Source organism: Cherax quadricarinatus, chromosome 9, assembly GCF_038502225.1.
Source record: "Cherax quadricarinatus isolate ZL_2023a chromosome 9, ASM3850222v1, whole genome shotgun sequence".
NCBI lineage: Eukaryota > Metazoa > Arthropoda > Malacostraca > Decapoda > Parastacidae > Cherax > Cherax quadricarinatus.
Window position 1 is genome coordinate 42,217,221 of NC_091300.1, and position 24,302 is coordinate 42,241,522.

Consider the following 24,302-nt stretch of genomic DNA (forward strand, 5'->3'; position numbering starts at 1 on the left):
TTTTCTTGGGTTTCCTGTCTTCTGCCTTGGATGTTTGGTCCTTCACTTTTCCCTCCCCCTGTGTTTTTGTTCTTACCCCTTGTGGGCCCTTAGCTCTCCTGCAGTGCTCCTCTTTCTTGGCCTATATATACTGCCTCCTCCTCTCCTTTCTGTCTGGGTGCTTGATGTCAGATGGGAGGACTTCGCCACAAGCGAGTCTCTCCATGCCCAGTTAGACGTCCCTGCGCTGAATCTGTACTGGAAGAGGCTCAGTGACAGACAGATAGACAAACTTGAGACACGACATGACTACTGGACCTCTCTCCTTGACGAAGATATTCGCAGACCCACAAACCAACACAACCTTTTCTACTCCTTGCATGATCCTGCTCCTAACCCTACTTACAAATAACCTTGGATCCGCTGACAGGTACCTTCTAAGACAGGTACCATTCTCTGACCCACGTTCGCCTTAGCTTTTTTGGGTTAAGACATGACTCAGTTCTGCACTCCTCTCTAGCTCTAAACGTCGCAAGTCCCTTTCTCCCAGCTCACCCCACCGGAGTCCCAACAGAAGAACCGGAATTTCTCTTTTCAATATCTGTCCCACGATCGCCTTTGCTGCTGGGTTAAGCCCTGGCTCTATTTCTACGTCTAAGAACACTCCTCTCCAGCACTATTCTTCGTCTGTCCCGTCTTCCCCGCTCATCCCATTTGGGATCTTACCTGAACTTTCGTTCGTTCGTTCCTTTCTGTTAGTGTGACTTTGTAAATGGTCCAAGTTGGACCGAAACATCGTCTTAAGCTCCTCTCTCCTATGTGCGGGTAATAACCCGCACATAGGATTGTTCCAGTCACGGTATTGTGCCTTTTTGTTATTTTTGGGAAACCACATTCACCATCATTCACTCACATTTCAGATGGCGCTGTTCCATTTCCTACCTACGGAACTCAAATTTGTCTAACCGGTTTCCTTGCTCATTCCAATCTAACGTGCTCATACAAGCCTCTTGGATGTTCAGGCCACTAGCGCTAGAAACCTTTACCTCCCTCTTTCCAACCTTACCTGGGATGTCCACTACCCCTTCTTCCCTCCATCCCAGATTTATACACCCTCCTAGTCATTCTGTTTTGCTCCACTCTCTAAATGTCCCCATGCTCACTAAATGTCCACACTGCTTCAACAACTATCCTCAACCCTCGGAATTATAATTTTCGTAACCCCCCCAGATATTTTAATTAACTCTGTTAGTGTCAGGTAAAGACCCACAAAATATTGCTAATGTTTTAACACTGGAACTGGAGTCCTGCAGCAAATGGTTAGTAGACAAACTATCATTACACCTCGGGAAAACTGAAGCCATTCTCTTTGGCACGAAACAAACTGAGAAGGTTAAATAATTTTAATGTTCAGTGTAATGGGGAGCCCATCCCTTTGGTTTCATCAGTAAAATATCTGGGAATCCCCTTTGACCCATGCATGTCAGGAGAATTGATAGGGAACAGTGTAGTAAAGAAAGCGAATGCCAGACTGAAGTTCCTGTATAGACAAGCACAGTGTCTACCTACTGAGGCTCGCAGGACCCTATGTCTAGCCCTTATACAATGCCATATGGATTACGCTTGCTCTTCATGGTACTCTGCCTTGACAAAAAACTGAAAGATAGACTGCAAATTACCCAGAACAAAATCGTAAGATTCATCCTGGGGCTGGGACCAAGAGAACATGTAGACCAGGATGAATTACAGCAGTTGGATATGCTGAATGTTGAAGACAGAGTAAAACAACTGAAGCTAAATCATGTTTATAAAATTGCTCACAGTGTCCAGAATATCTTGCTGTCAATTTTGTCAAGGTTGGGAACCGCAGCAATCATAGTATTAGGGGGAGAGAGCACAACTTTGTAGTAGCCACAGTCAGTGGTCAGGCTTCAAACACCTTTTATTGTACAGCAATAAAGGAATGGAACAGACTACCCGCACATGTCAAAGCCAGTCATAGCATGAACCAATTCAAGAAGAGTGCCAAAAGGTGTCTGATGAATGTAGCTACAGAAAGGGAGGGGAATGATTTTCTATTTTTTAGCTAACATACGTGTAAATTTTACCTTATTCCTAGTAATGACCCTCGTATTGTAGATAGTCTTAACTGACCCTCGTGTAGTAGATAGTATTTTTAGTATGATAATAAGATGTTATCTTCATTGTAGAATAATACCTGGAGGTTACCTGGAGGTTATTCCGGGGATCAACGCCCTCGCGGCCCGGTCCATGACCAGGCCTCCCGATGGATCAGGGCCTGATCAACTAGGCTGTTACTGCTGGCCGCAAGCAGTCCAACGTACGAGCCACAACCCGGCTGATCCGGCACTGACTTTAGGTATCTGTCCAGCTCTCTCTTGAAGGCAGCCAGGGGTTTATTGGCAATTTCCCTAATGCTTGATGGGAGGCTGTTAAACAGTTTTGGGCCCCGGACACTTATGGTGTTTTCCCTTAGTGTACCAATGGCGCCCCTACTTTTTATTGGGGGCATTTTGCATCCCCTGCCCAGTCTTTTACTTTCGTAGGGAGTGATTTCTGTGTGCAGATTTGGGACCATTCCTTCCAAGATTTTCCAAGTGTAGATTATGATATATCTCTCCCTCCTGCGTTCCAACGAGTACAAGTCAAGTGCTTCCAAGCGTACCCAGTAGTTAAGGTGCTTGACAGAACTTATACGTGCAGTAAAGGATCTCTGTACACTCTCTAGATCTGCGATTTCACCTGCTTTGAATGGAGATGTTAATGTACAGCAGTATTCTAGCCTAGAGAGAACAAGTGATTTGAAAAGGATCATCATGGGCTTGGCATGTCTCGTTTTGAAAGTTCTCATTATCCATCCTATCATTTTCTTTGCACGTGCGATCGTGGCACTGTTGTGATCCTTGAAAGTGAGATCCTCAGACATTACTACTCCCGGGTCCCTTACATTATTTTTCCGCTCTATTGTATGGCCAGAGTCTGTAGTATACTCTGTTCTAGTTATTATCTCCTCCAGTTTTCCATAACGGAGTAGTTGGAATTTGTCCTCATTGAACATCATATTGTTTACCGTTGCCCACTGGAAAACTTTGTTTATATCTTCTTGGAGGTTAACCGCGTCCTCAGCAGATGACAGCCTCATGCAGATCCTAGTATCATCCGCAAAGGATGATACGGTGCTGTGGTGTATATCTGTTTATGTCTGATATGAGGATAAGGAATAAGATGGGGCGAGTACTGTGCCTTGTGGAACAGAGCTCTTCACTATGGCAGCCTCCGATTTAAATCTGTTGACCACTACTCTTTGTGTTCGATTTGTTAGGAAGTTGAAAATCCATCTCCCCACTTTCCCAGTTATTCCTTTAGCACGTATTTTATGGGCTATTACGCCATGATCGCATTTGTCAAATGCTTTTGCAAAGTCTGTGTATATTACATCTGCATTCTGATTTTCTTCCAGTGCATCCAAGGCCATATCATAGTGATCCAGTAGTTGTGAGAGGCAGGAGCGACCTGCCCTGAACCCATGTTGCCCTGGATTGTGCAGATTTTGGGAATCCAGGTGATTTGCAATCCTGCTTCTTAGCACTCTTTCAAAGATTTTTATGATGTGGGACGTCAGAGCTATTGGTCTATAGTTCTTAGCTAATGCTTTGCTGCCACCTTTATGGAGTGGGGCTATATCCGTTGTTTTAAGTGACTGTGGAATTTCACCCATGTCCAAGCTCCTACTCCATAGTGTACCTAGGGCACGCGAGAGGGGTTTCTTGCAGTTCTTAATGAAAACAGAGTTCCACGAGTCTGGGCCCGGGGCTGAGTGCATAGGCATGTTTTCAATGACTTTTTCGAAATCTATCGGAGTTAGGGTAATGTCGGAAATCTGGCATACATTTATGGAGTTTTGAGGCTCATTCATGAAGAAATCATTTGGGTCGTCGATCCTCAGACCGATTAGTGGTTCACTAAACATAGAGTCGTACTGGGATTTCAATATTTCACTCATTTCCTTGTTGTCATCTGTTTAAGTCCCATCCTGTCTGAGTAAGAGCCCGATACTAGATGTGGTATTTGCCTTGTTTTTGGCATATGAAAAGAAATATTTTGAATTTCTTTCAATTTCACTAATAGCTTTAAGCTCCTCCTGCCTCTCCTGGTTCCTGTAAGAGTCATTTAGCTTAAGTTCGATAGTTTCCACTTCCCTGGTCAGCGCCTCCTTTCGTGTATCAGATATTCTAGCACTCCTGAGGAGCTCAGTTTGGGGATGGAGCTGGAAGGTTTTCCAAACAGTAATCAATTTTCAGTAGCTGTTCCTTGAACTGTTGTGAGGTTGCATCTGGTGGCTTGTATACAACCACAATGACTAGGTTTTGGTTCTCGATCTTTATTGATAGAACTTCAACTACCTCATTTGTGGTGTTCAGCAACTCTGTGCAGATAAGGGACTCTTTGACATACAGGCCAACCCCCCCTTGTTGCCTGTTTTTTCTGTCGCATCTGAAAAGGTTGTAACCACTTATCCATATTTCACTGTCAAAGTGATCTTTTGTGTGAGTCTCTGTGAAGGCTGCAAACATTACATTAGACTCCTCTAGAAGTCCACTGATAAAAGGTATTTTGTTGTTGGTGGATGGCTTAAGGCCCTGTATATTAGCAAATATGAACGAGGTTGTATTCTGTGTTTGTTGGGGGGATTTTGTTATTGGCATCAGTAGTTGTAATTCTGGAGGGCCATGGGTGGCCACTGGCTGCGCCTCCAGTCCAACAAGGCTCCAAGGTGGTGGACTATTTTTGTTATTTCCTTCCATTTTCTTTTTCCGTTTCCTGCCACTAAAAAATCACCTGGAGTTGGGTTGTCGTAGCTACTATTGTTTGTCTTGTGGGGTCTGTGCCTCCTGGTCCCTTTTAGATGGCATGCAGGGCACTCGATGTTGTAACACTGCTCCCATATATTATATCCAATATACTAGAACATCCAACGTGAGTGTTTATTACCCAATCCATATTTCGAACCCCCACACGACATGTGAATGCGTGTGTGTGTGTGTGTGTGCTCACCTATTTGTGGTTGCAGTGGTCGAGTAATAGCTCCTGGCCCCGCCTCTTCACTGATTGCTACTGGGTCCTCTCTCTCCCTGCTCCATGAGCTTTATCAGACCTCGTCTTAAAACTATGTATGGTTCGCGCCTCCACTATGTCACTTTCTAGGCTATTCCACTTCCTGACAACTCTGTGACTGAAGAAATACTTCCTAACATCCCTTTGACTCATCTGAGTCTTCAACTTCCAATTGTGACTCCTTATTTCTGTGTCCTATCTCTGGAACATCCTGTCTTTGTCCACCTTGTATATTCTGCGCAGTATTTATATGTCGTTATCATGTCTTCCTGGACCCTCCTGTCCTCCAGTGTCGTCAAGCCAATTTCCCTTAACCTTTCTTCGTAGAACAATCGCTTTAGCTATGGGACTAATCTTGTTGCAAACCTTTGCACTTTCTCTAATTTCTTGACGTGCCTGACCAGGTGTGGATTCCAAAACTGGTGCTGCATACTCCATTATGGGCCTGACGTAAATGGTGTACAGGGTCTTGAACGATTCCTTACTGAGGTATCGGAACGCTATCCTTAGGTTTGCCAGACGCCCGTATGCTGCAGCAGTTATCTGATTGATGTGCGCCTCAGATGTGCTCGGTGTTATACTCACGCCAAGGTCTTTTTACTTGAGTGAGGTTTGCAATCTTTGGCCACCTAGACTATACTATGTCTGCGGTCTTGTTTGCCCTTCCCCGATCTTCATGACTTTGCATTTGGCAGGGTTAAATTCAAGGAGCCAGTTGCTGGATCAGGCTTGTAGCCTGTCCAGGTCGCTTTGTAGTCCTGCCTGATCCTCGACCGATTTAATTCTCCTCATTAACTTCACATCATCTGCAAACAAGGACACTTCTGAGTCTATCCCTTCCGTTATGTCATTCACATATACCAAAAACAGCACAGGTCCTAGGACTGACCCCTGTGGAACCCCGCTTGTCACAGGCGCCCACTCTGACACCTCGTCACGTACCATGACTCGTTGTTGCCTCCCTGTCAGGTATTCTCTGATCCATTGTAGTGCCTTTCCTGTTATGTGTGCCTGATCCTCTAGCTTTTGCAGTAACCTCTTGTCAGGAACTGTGTCGAAGGCCTTCTTGCAGTCCAAGAAAATGCAGTCTATCCACCCCTCTCTCTCTTGCCTTACTTCTGTCTCACTTCTGCACTCCCACTGCCACCTCCCAGAGGGGACAGTCGCGCGCGTTTGTGCTCCGTCAAAAACTGCGTGTCTTGATAGTAGTAGAAGGAACAGAATGCGGGAAATAAGCGTGTGCAACCATAAAGTGCATATACTCCTTTGAACAAACAAAAAAGGAATATCAGTGAACGCTAAATAGGAAAATATGGATTATAGTTTCACATAGAGAGTGCCGGTGGAGAAACGGTTACCGTGGGAAATAGACCTGACCAGCACTAGTGAATTATTGCCGGGTGTCGACACAAGTGGAAATAAACGAATATCGATCTATCTATCTATAAGTAATATAGTGAGTGACAAGGATATATATGTGCAGTGGCATAGTGAACTAAATTGTAGATAAGAGTAATCTAAATTATCCCCAAGTATAGCGTACAATATATAGTGTAGAAAGGTGAATATCTTACAAGCGACTGGCACTAGCGAACTATTGCCAGAGGTCCAGTGAAGTGTTAATAACGGATAAGTAACTACTATAGTCATAAGATATGAAACGAGTGATGGTAGCATTGAGGTGCAGGGAATCACAGCATACATAAATTGAGCATACAACCGTTACCTCTACTAAACAGGAAATAATCTTTTCCTTAGAAGTGTAGGGGGAAGTTAGCATAGGCCTAACTAAGTGAAGTGTGGCAGTGTGGGCAAGTCTGCCGGCTCACACCCACCCTGCACCCACCACCCACCCTACACCACCACCCACCCTACACCACCACCCACCCTGCACCCACCACCCACCCTACACCACCACCCACCCTGCACCACCACCCACCCTGCACCACCACCCACCCTACACCCACCACCCACCCTACACCCACCCTACACCACCACCCACATACTGCAAACTTGGTTCATATAAATACATCTTGCATATTACTGGCACCAGCAAGAGAAAGGTAAAGTGGAAATCAGTTTTCTTCCGTGGCATACAGTGTAGTAGGATACAGACAGGATGTCAGCACAGCATATCTGTGGGACATGTAAAAAAATCCTTGGAAGGAAATCCAGAATCACATGCAACCTATGCTCTTCCAAACACCATATCTCTTGTACTAGACTAAATACAGCCTCAAAAAATGACCTCGAACTAGCAAGGTGCTTCTGGTTGTGCAATAAAGATGTAGAACTTTGGGCAGGTATCAGAAAGGTACTAAGGAGAGTAATAAAAGATAAAAATAATCAAGAAAACAAGGATGACCTCTTGGATAGTCTACCAAAAATATAAAACATGGGAGCAAGAGATAGTGTATCAAAAAGTGCAGAATGTCCATACCACAACAGATGACTCAAAACTATCTAGTCACCCACATGGTGCTAAGCCAGACCCATCCCCCAGTCATAGCACTAATACCCACAGTGCTGGTGCTGGCCCAGGCTCCCCCAGGCATAGCACCAATACCCACAGTGCTGGTGCTGGCCCAGGCTCCCCCAGTCATAGCACTAATACCCACACTGCTGGTGCTGGCCCAGGCCCAGCCTCTGACCCAGACCCAGCCCCACCCCCCAGCCTTACTGCCAGCCCAGACTCTCCTAGGGACACTACCCAAACCACCACAAAAACAGTAAATATACAACCATCATTGCACAAGACCGTGGCCCACAGTACAGATTGAAGATTGAGACACTTATGCAGCATATGAGAATCTTTATTCAGGAAACGTTTCGCCACACAGTGGCTTTATCAGTCCAATACAAAGAGGAAGGCATAAGGAGAGGAGGAGTATGAGGTAATCAGTCCCTCGGCCTGGAGTCGATGTGTTCAGTCCATCAATCTTGTAGAATGTACAGCATAGGGCCGTAGACGTGGCTTATATACTGTAGTGAAGTGAGGTGAAGCAGGCGGAGGCGGGGTCATAGTGGTACCATCCACTAGTCGAAGTAGGTCTTCGTCCAAAGGTTGAACAAGTGTTGAAGAATTCTTTGTAACAAGATCCCATGATGCTGCAGTGTCAGACAGTTGTGATGAATGGTTTGAAAAACCGACAAGTTGTAGATTGAGACACTTATGCAGCATATGCTGCATAAGTGTCTCAATCTTCAACTTGTCGGTTTTTCAAACCATTCATCACACAGTACAGATGTTGGAGAGGAGTCTCCTCCTTCCTCTACTGGGGAATGTAGATGGAATCCAGGACGGGGTGGCCCTGGCTTGGATACTGAGGATTATAGTGCAGTCTCAGAACCTGCAGAAATTGACAACACACCTCCCAACAATTCTCAACCAAAGGTGAATTTGTGCAAATATTATGCTTGGGGCATCTGTAAGCATGGCATAACAGGGGAAAAAAATGGGACATGCAACTTTGACCATTCCAAAAAATGTAGCGACCTCCTGTCTAAAGGAGTGTGTCGTTCTTCTTCCTGTACTTTCTTTCACCCAAAAATGTGCCACTCCTCGGTCCTCCAGAAGCAGTGTTACAACATCGAGTGCCCTGCATACCATCTAAAAGGGACCAGGAGGCACAGACCCCACAAGACAAACAATAGTAGCTACGGCAACCCAATTCCAGGTGATTTTTTAGTGGCAGGAAACGAAAAAAGAAAATGGAAGGAAATAACAAAAATAGTCCACCTTGGAGCCTTGTTGGACTGGAGGCGCAGCCAGTGGCCACCCATGGCCCTCCAGAATTACAACTACTGATGCCAATAACAAAATCCCCCCAACAAACACAGAACACAACCTCGTTCATATTTGCTAATATACAGGGCCTTAAGCCATCCACCAACAACAAAATACCTTTTATCAGTGGACTTCTAGTGGAGTCTAATGCAATGTTTGCAGCCTTCACAGAGACTCACACAAAAGATCACTTTGACAGTGAAATATGGATAAGTGGTTACAACCTTTTTAGATGCGACAGAAAAAACAGGCAACAAGGGGGGGTTGGCCTGTATGTCAAAGAGTCCCTTATCTGCACGGAGTTGCTGAACACCACAAATGAGGTAGTTGAAGTTCTATCAATAAAGATCGAGAACCAAAACCTAGTCATTGTGGTTGTATACAAGCCACCAGATGCAACCTCCCAACAGTTCAAGGAACAGCTACTGAAAATCGATTACTGTTTGGAAAACCTTCCAGCTCCATCCCCAAACATCTTACTGCTTGGTGATTTCAACCTACGGCATACAAAATGGAAGAATGTAGCAAATAATGTTATAGCTGAAACAATCCACGGAGGTAGCGCAGATGAAAGGTCACACACACGAGCTACTAAGTCTCTGCAAAAAACACACCTTAAGCCACCAGATAGTGGAGCCAACAAGACTAGAAAACACACTTGACCTTATCTTCACAAATAATGAGGACCTGATAAGAGACATAAGAATATCAAAAACAACTAATTCCGATCACAATCTAATCGAAGTCCAGACGTACATGCATAGGGGTCCTGAACAGCAGAATACATGTACCTGTGAAGGTGTCTTCACAAAATACAATTTCAACAACAAGAACATCAACTGGGACCAGGTAAACCATGTCCTAAACGAAACATGTTGGGAAGATGTCTTAAATGACATGGATCCAAACTAGTGCCTTGAAAGGATCAACTTCCTGGTAGCCGAAGCATGTTCTAGGCATATTCCCCTAAGAAAGAAGAAGAGCAGGAGTAAACTGGAGAGAAAAAGACGCTCCCTCTACAGAAGACGACGAAGAGTCACGGAGCTCCTCAGGAGTGCTAGAATATCTGATACACGAAAGGAGGCACTGACCAGGGAAGTGGAAACTATCGAACTTAAGCTAAATGACTCTTACAGGAACCAGGAGAGGCAGGAGGAGCTTAAAGCTATTAGTGAAATTGAAAGAAATTCAAAATATTTCTTTTCATATGCCAAAAACAAGGCAAATACCACATCTAGTATCGGGCCCTTACTCAGACAGGATCGGACTTACACAGACGACAACAAGGAAATGAGTGAAATATTGAAATCCCAGTACGACTCTGTGTTTAGTGAACCACTAATCGGTCTGAGGATCGACGACCCAAATGATTTCTTCATGAATGAGCCTCAAAACTCCATAAATGTATGCCAGATTTCCGACATTACCCTAACTCCGATAGATTTCGAAAAAGCCATTGACAACATGCCTATGCACTCAGCCCCGGGCCCAGACTCGTGGAACTCTGTTTTCATTAAGAACTGCAAGAAACCCCTCTCGCGTGCCCTAAGTACACTATGGAGGAGGAGCTTGGACATGGGTGAAATTCCACAGTCACTTAAAACAATGGATATAGCCCCACTCCATAAATGTGGCAGCAAAGCATTAGCTAAGAACTATAGACCAATAGCTCTGACGTCCCACATCATAAAAATCTTTGAAAGAGTGCTAAGAAGCAGGATTGCAAATCACCTGGATTCCCAAAATCTGCACAATCCAGGGCAACATGGGTTCAGGACAGGTCGCTCCTGCCTCTCACAACTCCTGGATCACTATGACATGGCCTTGGATGCATTGGAAGAAAATCAGAATGCAGATGTAATATACACAGACTTTGCAAAAGCATTTGACAAATGCGATCATGGCGTAATAGCCCATAAAATACGTGCTAAAGGAATAACTGGGAAAGTGGGGAGATGGATCTTCAACTTCCTAACAAATCGAACACAAAGAGTAGTGGTCAACAGAGTTAAATCGGAGGCTGCCATAGTGAAGAGCTCTGTTCCACAAGGCACAGTACTCGCCCCCATCTTATTCCTTATCCTCATATCAGACATAAACAGAGATATACACCACAGCACCGTATCATCCTTTGCGGATGATACTAGGATCTGCATGAGGCTGTCATCTGCTGAGGACGCGGTTAACCTCCAAGAAGATATAAACAAAGTTTTCCAGTGAGCACCGATAAACAATATGATGTTCAATGAGGACAAATTCCAACTACTCCGTTATGGAAAACTGGAGGAGATAATAACTAGAACAGAGTATACTACTGACTCCGGCCATACAATAGAGCGGAAAAATAATGTAAGGGACCTGGGAGTAGTAATGTCTGAGGATCTCACTTTCAAGGATCACAACAGTGCCACGATCGCACGTGCAAAGAAAATGATAGGATGGATAATGAGAACTTTCAAAACGAGACATGCCAAGCCCATGATGATCCTTTTCAAATCACTTGTTCTCTCTAGGCTGGAATACTGCTGTACATTAACATCTCCATTCAAAGCAGGTGAAATCGCAGATCTAGAGAGTGTACAGAGATCCTTTACTGCACGTATAAGTTCTGTCAAGCAACTTAACTACTGGGTACGCTTGGAAGCACTTGACTTGTACTCGTTGGAACGCAGGAGGGAGAGATATATCATAATCTACACTTGGAAAATCTTGGAAGGAATGGTCCCAAATCTGCACACAGAAATCACTCCCTACGAAAGTAAAAGACTGGGCAGGCGATGCAAAATGCCGCCAATAAAAAGTAGGGGCGCCATTGGTACACTAAGGGAAAACACCATAAGTGTCCGGGGCCCAAAACTGTTCAACAGCCTCCCATCAATCATTAGGGGAATTGCCAATAAACCCCTGGCTGCCTTCAAGAGAGAGCTGGACAGATACCTAAAGTCAGTGCCGGATCAGCCGGGCTGTGGCTCGTACGTTGGACTGCGTGCGGCCAGCAGTAACAGCCTAGTTGATCAGGCCCTGATCCATCGGGAGGCCTGGTCATGGACCGGGCCGCGGGGGCGTTGATCCCCGGAATAACCTCCAGGTAACCTCCAGGTTGTCATAAAACTCCAGTAGGTTTGTAGGTTTGTGTGTGTGTGTGTCTGTGCGTGTGTGTCTGTGTGTGTGTGTGTGTGTGTGTCTGTGTGTGTGCGCGCGCGCGCGTACTCACCTAATAGAGGTTGCAGGGGTCAGTGTGTGTGAATGCGTATGAATGTGTGTGTGTGTGTGTGTGTGTGTGTGTGTGTGTGTGTGTGTGTGTGTGTGTGTGTGTGTGTGTGTAGGAAGAGAGTGGTAAAAAGAGAGGGGGAGAGAGAGGGAGAGGTGGAGAGAAAGAGGGATAAAGGAGGTGGGGAGTGGAATTGGAAAGAGCGGGAGAGGTGGAGAGAGAGAAATGTGGAGAGAGAGAGAGAGAGGAGAAAAGGAGAGATAGAGAGATAAAGGAGGTGGGGGTGGGGAGTTGTAAGAGGGATAGAGATAGGGAGAGGGAAGGAGGGGGACAGGGAGTGTAATGGGGAGGTGGAGAAAAAAGTGGGAAGGGGACTAAGAGAAAGGGGTGAAAGGAAGGAGGGGGAGAGGGGGAATGGGGGAAGGGAGGGGGAGAGAGAGAGAGAGAGAGAGAGAGAGAGAGAGAGAGAGAGAGAGAGAGAGAGAGAGAGAGAGAGAGAGAGAGAGAGAGAGAGAGAGAGAGAGAGATAGAAAGAAGAGAAGGTAGAAATTCCACAGAAACTGCCTGAAAATAGCGACAAATTGACCAGATGTGCGAAGAAATTGACTGAATGAAAGATAAATTAAGTGGAAAGACAACACAGCCGACTTAAAAATGGTCCACATGAGGCGCTTTTTAAATTCAGCATCGCCAATACTAACAAAAAATCTGACTCTAAATATAGCTCATTTCAGGGAACAAATATTCTTTAAAAAAAAAGTCTGAATTGCCTAAGGCTTGTAGCTACTTTCTAAGCATTTTTATTGGCCTTTATTATCAATAACAAAGTCTGTATCTACACACATGGAGTACACCATATATATATATATATATAATGTCGTGGCGAATAGATAAAGTTGGTCAATTAGCAAGGTCTCGTTTAAAATTAGGTCCTTTCTAAAATTTTCTCTTATACCTTTAAAGGTATATTACTTCATTTATGTTAATGTAACAATTAATAACATTGGTCAACAACCAAAATGCTTCCGAGACCAGAGTAGCAATTTCAAACTAATTTTAGGTCAATGATAATGAATATCATGGTTAAAATTGTTTGTTAGCTCCAATTTCAATATACACCTACGTGTCACAACAGATTCCAACAGGCTTGCGGCAGTTTCTTACCACACTCACAGTCTCACTGCCCTTCATTATTGGTCCAGCAGCCATAGAAGGTGGTTGTGCTGTCCAAGTTTATGTTTTGAGGTGAAAGGTAGGTGATTTTCTTATCCAAACACTTTGGTGATGGGCTTGCAGGGCGGATACACCAAGTACTGTTGCTTTCTATGTGAATGGGACAGCCGTACAAAAGGTTCTCACTACATCAGGAGAGACTGGCCACCCTGTCAATCATTGGAGCCTGGGATAACAAATGTTCAACATCCACCTCTCATTGCTACCACCACTATTATAAAACTGGGGCTCATGAAAAACTTTGTAAACGCTAAGGACAAATCCGGTCAGGGATTCAAGTATTTAACATCAAAATTCCCCTCATTGAGCGAAGCTAAGAGAAGAGAGGGAGTCTTCACTGATTCTCAGATTCGAGAGCTTCTTAATAATGGTGACTTTGAATCAGACCTTCATGGGCAGGAGAAAGCTGTATGGGAAACATTCAAGTTAGTGGCGAATGGATTTCTCGGAAACAGAGGGAAGGCAACTATGAAGAATTAGTGGAAAACCTCATCAAGGCTTACAAGAACATGGGATGTAACATGTCAATTAAAATCCACTTTTTGGACTCGCATTTAGCCTTTTTTCCAGTGAACTGTGGGGCAGTTAGTGACGAACATGGTGAAAGGTTTCACCAAGATATTTCAACCATGGAAAAAATGGTACCAGGGCAAATGGGGCACAAGAATGCTTGCAGACTATTGCTGGACATTGGCAAGAGATGATTCTTCAGCCCACTATAACCGTCAAGCAAAAAGGCAGAGAGTAGGTACGGATTAGAGTTTAAAACATACCGACACATATTGTACGTTAAAATAAAATATTCAAATATTACATGTTTCGCATTTTTAAACCAATATCCAATAAGCATTTTTCAAGGTGATATTTGGAGTCACGGAATGACAATACATAAGAATTTACTAATCTCATTTAAGAAGCACACAACTTTTCAAAAATTGTTGACCAGTGTAGTGCAGACACAAACTTTTGCTTCCCTTATTCGGCAAGAAGAGCGTTGCCATTTAAGCCAAAATCGCCAGGTTTAACTATTCGCCACATATATATATATATTATATATATATATATATATATATATATATATATATATATATATATATATATATATATATATATATATATATATATATATATATGTCGTGCCGAATAGGTAAAACTTGCGATCTTGGCTTAAATAGCAACGCTCATCTTGCCATATAGGACAAGCGAAAATTTGTGTATGCAATAATTTCGCCAAAATCGTTCTGAACCTAACGAAATAAATGTATTTCACTGTGTTTGTTTAGTATTAAATTACTGTAAACAAATCTTAAATATGTTTAGTTGGTTTAGGCTAAAATAAATTGTTCTTGTTTTAATAAGGTTAGGTAAGTTTTCTAAGATTCTTTTGGTGGAAAATTATAAATTTTTATATCAACATTAATGAAAAAAATATATCTTTAAACGTATAGGAGAAAATTTCAGAAAGGACTTAATTTTAAATGAGTTCTTGCTAACTGACCAGTTTTACATATTCGGCACGACACACACACACACACACACACACACACACACACACACACACACACACACACACACACACACACACTATATATATATATGCACATGTATATATAAATATATATAAGTTTTAGAGTGAGATTAACAAGTTAAGAAAGCCTAGAGAACAAATGGATTTGTCAGTTAAAAATAGGAGAGAGAGTTATTAAATGGAGAGTTAGAGGTATTGGGAAGATGGAGGGAATATTTTGAGGAATTGTTAAATGTTGATGAAGATAGGGAAGCTGTGATTTCGTGTATAGGACAAGGAGGAAAAACATCTTGTAGGAGTGAGGAAGAGCCAGTTGTGAGTGTGGGGGAAGTTCGTGAGGCAGTAGGTAAAATGAAAGGGGGTAAGGCAGCCGGGATTGATGGGATAAAGATAGAAATGTTAAAAACAGGTGGGGATATAGTTTTGGAGTGGTTAGTGCAATTATTTAATAAATGTATGGAAGAGGATAAGGTACCTAGGGATTGGCAGAGAGCATGCATAGTTCCTTTGTATAAAGGCAAAGGGGATAAAAGAGAGTGCAAAAATTATAGGGGGATAAGTCTGCTGAGTATACCTGGTAAAGTGTATGGTAGAGTTATTATTGAAAGAATTAAGAGTAAGACGGAGAATAGGATAGCAGATGAACAAGGAGGCTTTAGGAAAGGTAGGGGGTGTGTGGACCAGGTGTTTACAGTGAAACATATAAGTGAACAGTATTTAGATAAGGCTAAAGAGGTCTTTGTGGCATTTATGGATTTGGAAAAGGCGTATGACAGGGTGAACAGGGGGGCAATGTGGCAGATGTTGCAAGTGTATGGTGTAGGAGGTAGGTTACTGAAAGCAGTGAAGAGTTTTTACGAGGATAGTGAGGCTCAAGTTAGAGTATGTAGGAAAGAGGGAAATTTTTTCCCAGTAAAAGTAGGCTTTAGACAAGGATGTGTGATGTCACCGTGGTTGTTTAATATATTTATAGATGGGGTTGTAAGAGAAGTAAATGCGAGGGTCTTGGCAAGAGGCGTGGAGTTAAAAGATAAAGAATCACAAATTGGGAGTTGTCACAGCTGCTCTTTGCTGATGACACTGTGCTCTTGGGAGATTCTGAAGAGAAGTTGCAGAGATTGGTGGATGAATTTGGTAGGGTGTGCAAAAGAAGAAAATTAAAGGTGAATACAGGAAAGAGTAAGGTTATGAGGATAACAAAAAGATTAGGTGATGAAAGATTGAATATCAGATTGGAGGGAGAGAGTATGGAGAAGGTGAATGTATTCAGATATTTGGGAGTGGACGTGTCAGCGGATGGGTCTATGAAAGATGAGGTGAATCATAGAATTGATGAGGGGAAAAGAGTGAGTGGTGCACTTAGGAGTCTGTGGAGACAAAGAACTTTGTCCTTGGAGGCAAAGAGGGGAATGTATGAGAGTATAGTTTTACCAACGCTCTTATATGGGTGTGAAGCATGGGTGATGAATGTTGCAGCGAGGAGAAGGCTGGAGGCAGTGGAGATGTCATGTCTGAGGGCAATGTGTGATGTGAATATAATGCAGAGAATTCGTAGTTTGGAAGTTAGGAGGAGGTGCGGGATTACCAAAACTGTTGTCCAGAGGGGTGAGGAAGGGTTGTTGAGGTGGTTCGGACATGTAGAGAGAATGGAGCGAAACAGAATGACTTCAAGAGTGTATCAGTCTGTAGTGGAAGGAAGGCGGGGTAGGGGTCGGCCTAGGATAGGTTGGAGAGAGGGGGTAAAGGAGGTTTTGTGTGCGAGGGGCTTGGACTTCCAGCAGGCATGCGTGAGCGTGTTTGATAGGAGTGAATGGAGACAAATGGTTTTTAATACTTGACGTGCTGTTGGAGTGTGAGCAAAGTAACATTTATGAAGGGGTTCAGGGAAACCGGCAGGCCAGACTTGAGTCCTGGAGATGGGAAGTACAGTGCCTGCACTCTGAAGGAGGGGTGTTAATGTTGCAGTTTAAAAACTGTAGTGTAAAGCACCCTTCTGGCAAGACAGTGATGGAGTGAATGATGGTGAAAGTTTTTCTTTTTCGGGCCACCCTGCCTTGGTGGGAATCGGCCAGTGTGATAATAAAAAATAAAAAAAAAAGTATGTATAAAATGTTCTTTTGTTACAGCCTTAGTACTAACACTTTTATTTGGGGTGTGGATGGACTTTCAACGCTGCAGCGAGGAAGTTTGAGGTACCGGAGACGTAATGTCTCTACTCCGGTATAACATCCTCACACAGACATGTTGGATGCTCAAGCCAGTAGCACTCAAAACCTTAATTCCCTCCCTTCAACACCTTTCCTGGAACTACTTCTACCCCTCCTTCCTTCTACCCTCTTGGTCATCCTATTCTTCTTCTTCCTCTCTAAATTCCCAGATTACCTCAACAACCCCTCCTCAGCCCTCTGAGTTATGAATGTGGTAACCCAACATTGTCTTATAATTTCTATGCTCCGAATTATCTGTATAATATTCATACCACACAATGCTTTCAGATATAACACCACTGCATCCAGCCTCCTCTTCGCTGTAATGTTTAAAACTCATGCCTCACACCCCTGAAAGTATAAGTGCTGGTACTACTGTACTTTGGTAAAGACCCCACTTTACATTATAAAAAAATGACTTTCCACAGATGTCTCAAAGTACCGCCCATGTTCCTTTCTGTAGACATGTTTACTTTTAAATATATGAAAACATTCACTTCCTCCATACTTCCTCCAGTCTGATACACAATATTACAATACGCTAATATATAAATAAACAATCTTTGTTAATAACTAGATGGGCGTCCATCTTAATGACCCTAGTGCCAACGACAGGTCTTTAAATGTAACATGCTGGTCATGGTGGGTTTTTTCCATGGTGTGGTTGCTATGGTTACCAAACGGTTGCTAGGGAGGACCTCCCGAAGACAAATTTGCCCATCTCGCTAAAGTTTTGATCAGACTCAGCCGAGCGGTAAACTAGATCAGTGACCATGTATTGTTGGACGACGCACGTCGACGACGGCAGGTAGACGACGCGCGACGATAGATGGTGGACGACGTACGACAACGGGTGGCAAAAGTACGCTAGGTCTCCCTGGAAGAGCTCAAATTAACAGAAGATACTGAGATAATGGGAAGAATGTGCCACATCTTATACGTTTGTTTGGCTTAAAATGTGGAAGAAATTAAACTCAAAACCAAGTTACCAGTTGTTTATCTCTCTCTCTCTCTCTCTCTCTCTCTCTCTCTCTCTCTCTCTCTCTCTCTCTCTCTCTCTCTCTCTCTCCGACTTTTCAAATGTGTTTTCAAAGAAACGAGCAGTAGATGGATTGCAACCATATTAAACCAAACTATGAGAAACAGTGAGGAATATATTTGTAAATATTCACTGACTTTGATGGAGTAATTTGAAAAAAAAAACTCTGGTCTACAGGCATTATGAACAAGAAACCTCATAGTCTAAACAAACAAATCTAGAAAAAAAAAACATTTTTAAATAATGTATTCGGTGGAATTTACTCACTGAGGAAAAGAGATAAAATAGGGAAGAAGAATATTTATAAGTATATAAATCTACATAAATTAATATTCAGTGCATCAATGTTGAAATCCATCCCCCAGTAAACTACTGAAAAAAACATTTTTTATTTGCAGGTTTAATGTTTAAAAAAACAAAGTGAGCAAGCAGCCTCTGAGGCTGTAACGTGAAACAAAGGTAGAACATATTAGTTGAACAGACACAAGTGAGGGTGAGATAACACAGCAAGTGTCTGTTACAACACAAGTGAGGGTGAGGTAACACAGCAAGTGTGTTACAACACAAGTGAGGGTGAGGTAACACAGCAAGTGTCTGTTACAACACAAGTGAGGGTGAGGTAACACAGCAAGTGTGTTACAACACAAGTGAGGGTGAGGTAACACAGCAAGTGTGTTACAACACAAGTGAGGGTGAGGTAACACAGCAAGTGTCTGTTACAACACAAGTGAGGGTGAGGTAACACAGCAAGTGTGTTACAACACAAGTGAGGGTGAGGTAACACAGCAAGTGTGTTACAACACACTTGAAACCAGTGATCATCTTAGACTACAAATGGTATATACTGTGAAATACGATTTACGACATGTAAAAACACCACAACGTACATGGTTATAAATGACCATAAATTTTAAAGGGGTGGACCGGTAAGCCAGCGGAAGGCCTCGGTCAGATGACCAAAAGCTCCAAAGGCGGGTCATCATCTGACTAAGACCCGCGTCAGGAAACATTTGTCCTGTTTCCTGACAAACCTTACCTAACCTAACCTAACGACATGTAAAAAAACACAAACAGGGGCAACTAGATTATAAAACACGAAAAATATGATGGTTTAAGACACTTTTCTAGAAACAGAAATAATTATATAAGGGAGAGAGAATTAATTTGAAAAAAAAAAAATCTGAAATATCTTTAAAAACAGAATTAAACATTTCATTCCCAAAAAGAGTATAAGGAAAAAATGATTTAATGAAAAGTTAAGAAAAAATAAAACAGGATTTATAACAAAGTTAGAAGCAGGTTAACCAAACAACTTATTACGGACTTAAATAAGCCAGAACTGAATATACAAAAATAAGGTGGAAGAAAAACTGAAAATGAGCTATCAGTGCCAAGCAAGATGGGGTCAAATAAAATATTCCAGTTTGCAAATGGTAATCTAGATATTGAACATAAAAATGGTATACAATACCGACAGGTTGTTAGGTAAGACACATATGCAACAGTTAGACAACTTTATTCCGAAACGTTTCGCCTACACAGTAGGCTTCTTCAGTCGAATACAGAAAGTAGGCAGGAACAGTAGAGATGTGAAGACGATGTAATCAGTCCATCACCCTTAAAGTCGTAGAATTTGAGGTTGTCAGTCCCTCGGCCTGGAGAAGTTCTCCAGGCCGAGGGACTGACAACCTCAAATTCTACGACTTTAAGGGTGATGGACTGATTACATCGTCTTCACATCTCTACTGTTCCTGCCTACTTTCTGTATTCGACTGAAGAAGCCTACTGTGTAGGCGAAACGTTTCGGAATAAAGTTGTCTAACTGTTGCATATGTGTCTTACCTAACAATCTAGATATTAAGGACGAACTACAAAGAATCAAGCAGGACCTCAAACTTACCGAAATAAGGGAAAGAATGTGCGAGGTATCAAGTAGAAATTCTGTGTTTACAATGGAATATGTGGTAAATGTAGTGGATTTGAATCCCATATCGACAGCTGAAATGGAGAATACTAAATTATCAAAAAAAAAAAAGAAAAAAAAAAAACTTATGGATGTTAAGAAAAATAATATAATCACACGAGATGGCAACTTGGGCTGTAAATATTATCAGAAAAATTGAGTTATTCACTACTGATTATTTTTAATATTTCACATTAAGAAAAGTTGTCACACAAACAGAAGATAGTGCACATTGTGCCAGTATTTAAACAAAATATGACTGGAAAAACCTTTTTAAATTTTAGGTGCTATTGTTTTGTTAACTGCTGTAAAAATATTAGAAAAGACCATTAGTGAAAAGTGGTTAAAACAGTTGGAGAGAAAAAAATCATAATAGCAAGCAACTCTGTTTTCTGCTTGCAATTCCTGTTTATCAAATCCATTAACCTATTATGTCAGTGTTCCGAAAAAAAATTTCAGGATGGTATGTATGCTTAAAAGTGTTTTTGATAAGAGTTCCCCATGACGGATTCGGAAACTGCAAAATATAGAAGTATTAAAAGGCAAACCTTTACAATGGCATCAAATTCACAGATGCTGGAACAAAGGACCAATAGTTATGAAGAAAAAGGAAATGAAATAGATTTCACGACACTAGGAGAACGGAGGAGCTGAGAGACATTATCACAACACAGATGATTCTCAGAATAATAGACAAGGTATACACTGACAGATTCTTAATAAACAGAAGCAGAACAAGGTATCACGGAGGGAAGCTGCACATGGAGATGACTTGTAAAAATGTAAGAAATTACGTCTTCAGTGTAAGAAAAGTAAAGACCTGGATATCACTCCGTAGCGACGTAGTAAAAACAAACAATAGTTTTAAAGTGAAATCTCATAACTCCGGATAAAAGCGGAGGCAGGAGGTGGGACCCAGAGCTTGAAAATTTAAAACCTGCCGACTGAATTATATATATATATATATATATATATATATATATATATATATATATATATATATATATATATATATATATATATATATATATAGCTGACTTATAATAATCTCGCATATCCCAATGTCTCTTCGCTCCCTCAGGCCCTAGGGCTTTGAGGGTCCCAGGGCTTAAGGGACTTTCTATTTGTTTTTTTTAAATGCCTCGTAAGACATCTCTCGAAATATATACACCAGACGAAACATGGTACATGGCACGCGTGTTTCCTGGCTATATCAGTGCTTAATGTAGCTGACCAACGGTCATTGTGTCTGCCTCGCTCATTAACATACGTTGAACATACCAGAGTTTAGTTTAATCACTCTAGCTTTCCAGGTTGGCCGCACAGGTTCGATGATTCGCCATAGCTTCTGTAATACTTGGTCGTTAGTAGAGACGAAAATAGGTTTATTAATATACTTGCCTTACCTAACACTGCCCGTGGGTTATTATGACAGTATTTCATCTTTACACTAACATAAACAACACTTTAATCCCGTGTCTATACACAAAGATAATTAATTTGTCGTTAGTGGAGAGGATGTTTAAATTTGTTATTGCGCAACATGCGTGTCATTGCACGAAGGATTACTGAAGCTCCATTTCTCACTAAAGGGATCAAAGTAAAACCCGTTAATAAAGGAATGAAAGTAAAATCTGTAAATATACACGTGTACATGTAAAGAATACCACAATGAAAATAGGAAACAAACCTGAGCGCTTTCATTTGCTTACATATCTGAAGATGTTTGTAAGCACATGAAAGCGCCCAGTTTAATATCTTATTTTCAGTGTGATGTTTTTACATCAGGCCCGGTGGCCTGGTGGCTAAAGCTCCCGCTTCACACACGGAGGGTCCGGGTTCGATTCCCGGCGGGTGGAAATTCCGACACGTTTCCTTACACCTATTGTCCTGTTCACCTAGCAGCAAATAGGTACCCGGGTGTTAGTCGACTGGTGTGGGTCGCATCATGGGGGACAAGATTAAGGACCCCAATGGAAATAAGTTAGACAGTCCTCGATGACGCACTGACTTTCTTGGGTTATCCTGGGTGGCTAACCCTCCGGGGTTAAAAATCCGAACGAAATCTTATCTTATCTTATCTTATTTGCAATCACGCGTATTATTGTGACTTCTTCCATACACGTGTGTGTGTATATATATATATATATATATATATATATATATATATATATATATATATCAAGAGCAATTTATTTTAGCCTAACCTAACTAAATATATTTTAGATTTGTTTACAATAATTTAATACTAAACTAACACAGTGAAATATATTTTTTTCGTTAGGTTCAGAATGATTTTGGCGATATTATTGCATACACAAATTTTCACTTGTCCTATATGGCAAGATGAGCGTTGCTATTTAAGCCAAGATGGCAAGTTCTGCCTATTCGGCACGACATATATATATATACACCTGTCGATGTATATATACGCAGTTGTGTTTGGTTTCCTCAACTCCAGTTAACAGTGTAGTATAATTTTCCTCACACCATTAAACACGGTTATCGCCTCCATTGTGTAAATAAAACCCATAATGGATCCTTGCAGAGCCTCGACTGTTCCCTTAAATTGTGTAAAGTTCTTCCGGTGAGACATTAACAAAGATTGGATAACTTTGAAAACTGCGACTCTGAAACCATCCCGCACATAACCTAGCCAATCAGAAAATAGCTCTTCCTTGACGATCGCCGGCGATTGGCACCTTAAAATAGAAAAAAAAGGGAAAAAAAGGCGCCGGCCACTAAAAGAAGGAAAAAAAATGAGCTAAATTATTATTTAGTGTTTAGATGACAAGTGATTGTGTGAGACAAGTGAAAGATCGTCAGTGATCTCAGGAACACTGCCGTCACAGTGATCTCAGGATCACTGCCATCACAGTGATCTCAGGATCACTGCCGTCACAGTGATCTCAGGATCACTGCAGTCACAGTGATCTCAGGAACACTGCCGTCACAGTGATCTCAGGATCACTGCCATCACAGTGATCTCAGGATCACTGCCATCACAGTGATCTCAGGAACACTGCCATCACAGTGATCTCAGGAACACTGCCATCACAGTGATCTCAGGATCACTGCCATCACAGTGATCTCAGGATCACTGCCATCACAGTGATCTCAGGAACACTGCTATCACAGTGATCTCAGGAACACTGCCGTCACAGTGATCTCAGGATCACTGCCGTCACAGTGATCTCAGGAACACTGCCGTCACAGTGATCTCAGGATCACTGCCATCACAGTGATCTCAGGAACACTGCCATCACAGTGATCTCAGGAACACTGCCGTCACAGTGATCTCAGGAACACTGCCGTCACAGTGATCTCAGGATCACTGCCGTCACAGTGATCTCAGGAACACTGCCGTCACAGTGATCTCAGGATCAATGCCATCACAGTGATCTCAGGAACACTGCCATCACAGTGATCTCAGGAACACTGCCATCACAGTGATCTCAGGAACACTGCCATCACAGTGATCTCAGGAACACTGCCGTCACAGTGATCTCAGGATCACTGCCATCACAGTGATCTCGCGAACACTGCCATCACAGTGATCTCAGGATCACTGCCATCACAGTGATCTCAGGATCACTGCCATCACAGTGATCTCAGGATCACTGCCATCACAGTGATCTCAGGATCACTGCCATCACAGTGATCTCGCGAACACTGCCATCACAGTGATCTCAGGATCACTGCCATCACAGTGATCTCAGTAACGCTGCCATCACAGTGATCTCAGGATCACTGCCATCACAGTGATCTCAGTAACGCTGCCATCACAGTGATCTCAGTAACGCTGCCATCACAGTGATCTCAGTAACGCTGCCATCACAGTGATCTCAGTAACGCTGACATCACAGTGATCTCAGTAACGCTGCCATCACAGTGATCTCAGTAACGCTGCCATCACAGTGATTTCAGTAACGCTGCCATCACAGTGATCTCAGTAACGCTGACATCACAGTGATCTCAGTAACGCTGCCATCACAGTGATCTCAGTAACGCTGCCATCACAGTGATCTCAGTAACGCTGCCGTCACAGTGATCTCAGGATCACTGCCATCACAGTGATCTCAGTAACGCTGCCATCACAGTGATCTCAGTAACGCTGACATCACAGTGACGTCAATAACACTGCCATCACAGTGATCTCAGTAACGCTGACATCACAGTGACGTCAATAACACTGCCATCACAGTGATCTCAGTAACGC